Here is a 2,461-nt window from a genome sequence, read left to right as displayed (position 1 = left end):
TTTTCGTTAAATGCTAAATGGGTTAGTAGTGAAGATTAAAATGGAAAGTTAGTCATGAGGTAGCATCGTGCACTTTCACACATGCTGTCGACATGAGTTCTCTCCACCTCTTTTGTTAATGAAATGAGTTTTGCTTTATTCTCCTGATGATTTTATATATCTAGCATTGCTTAATTAATCTCAATATACTTTTTCACGAGGGTCTTGAATTTGCATGTTTGGCCAATTGAATTATTGATTTGCATGCTTGAGAAAACCAGAGAAAATGGACACATGACGGGATATTACTTAAAGATTTGCAGATAGGTTAACGGACACCTTATAGCCCTCTGAGAGTGAGAGTTTAATAAATCTGTGTCCTAATGCTTGCCTCCTAAGTGATGCATTAAAGTAGTCAACTTCCGCTCCACGATAGCAATAAAACCACGAGGCCCTTTTCCAGTTTGCCTTTCATGCCGCTAAAACTTTTGCATATAAGTAAAATAGCCGCACTAGGAGAACTGGCAAAACATTAACGCCAGCATCAGTTGCGCACAAGTGCAGCGTCTAGACAAGGTAGTGCAACTTCTATTGCGTTGAAACAAAAAATAATGAATCCACAACATTATTAATGATACATTGTGAAATCTTCTGCCCCATACCATATATGGAATAATTGGGCGTAGATTTGCTCAAACAAGGTTTTTGGGGTGCGTTCTTGCCAAAATAAAGATTACTGGAACCGGAATCATCAGAAACAATACCGATTTTGAATCATCCAAAACTCTATCAATGCTTGACCATAACTCGATCACTGCTCAATCAAAGATTAATCACATAGACATGTATTCCAAATGTCATAGCTTGATCAGTGCTCGATCACATAGACACAATATTAAAAATTTAATATCTTGGTCACGGCTTGATCACATAGACAGATGTATTAAAATATCATAGTTCGATCACTGCTATAGACACATATTGAAGATGCCATGGCTTAATCACTGCTAAATCATATAGACACACATTCAAAATATCATAGCTCGATCACTGCTTGATCACATCGACACACACTCAAAATGTAATTGCTTGATCGGTGCTCTATCGATGCTCAATCAATTCTTGATCAATCAGTGCTCGATCAGTGCTCGATCGGTGTTTGATCAATGTTCAATCAGTGCTTGATCGATCATTGCTTGATCGATGTTTGATCGGTGCTCAATCATATTGATGAACATACTCAAAATATCATATATTGATCTGTGTTCGATCGAAGCTTGACCAGTGTTCGATCAGTGCTTAATCAAGCTCGATCAGTGCTCGATAAAAGCTCGATTGGTGCTCGATCACATAGACCAGCATACTTAAAATGCCAAAGCTCGATTGGTGCTCAGTCAGTGCTCTAACGATTCTCTATTGAAGCTCATTTGGCCAATTTTCGCATGCAACATGCTCGAACCAATGCATGCACACATACACCACCAACTCATGCAATGCGACGTGAATAATAAAAAGAAAAAACAATTTTTTTTTTTTTGGAATTCTTATTTCACACATGCACAAGTATTATACTCAGATACACACGCATTTAAGTAAGTGGTTTATTGATTTATCTGCCCTTGTTTTAATTCAATAGGAAATTGCCAAAAACGGGAGGATTTCTGTAAAAAACATGGGGAAAATCTTCAGGTGCTCAACAGCTAAATATAATGATAGAAAAATCGGAACTTTCTGCTCGAGTTAAATTTCGATTTAAAGCTTTCGTGACTGCAGGGATTCTTAAAACATAATAAAATGAAATAATTCTCACGACGTTTCGGCTGCAACGCAAGCAGCCGTCTTCAGGTGAAGAATGAGACACTACCAGCTAGGAGCTTATATATAAACTGGGTTGGAGGTGGAAGAGCGCCTTAACAAAAAAGAACGTGCATATGAAGAGGAATTTAGCATATTCATGGAAAATGCGTAGGAGGTGGGCGGAGGGGGGTTTCAAAGGCATATTATGCCCATGCATTATGCAGGATCAACAGCACCAAGGGGGGGTGCAGGGAGTAGCATTAACAAAGGAAAGGAATGTTATTGATATGTAGCTGCAGTTACTAAACAACCACGTAGAAGACTAAAGTATAAACTACATAAAAAAACTAAAGTATAAACTGCATAGCACCATCAGTATACTTACTATACTCTACAATAAGCTGAGTTACTAACAGCAAGTAATACATTACAATTCTACGTCGTAAAAATTATATAATATGCTTCCATCTAAACTTTATTCTCTTACATCACACGAGCATATACCGTACTATATACTGCCATAGATAAACCCAACATTAAATTATATACTGTATTACTATAAACCACCCTATACCTTATACATTTTAACATAACACTATGTATTATTCTACCCACCCTAATGTGTATCGAAATGGTTTATTACGTCCTTCCAATGATTGCTAAGCCAGAATCCATCTTCTCGGTT

Source organism: Lampetra fluviatilis, chromosome 22 (assembly GCF_964198595.1).
Source record: "Lampetra fluviatilis chromosome 22, kcLamFluv1.1, whole genome shotgun sequence".
Classification (NCBI taxonomy): domain Eukaryota; kingdom Metazoa; phylum Chordata; class Hyperoartia; order Petromyzontiformes; family Petromyzontidae; genus Lampetra; species Lampetra fluviatilis.
This window is presented reverse-complemented; position numbering follows the sequence as displayed.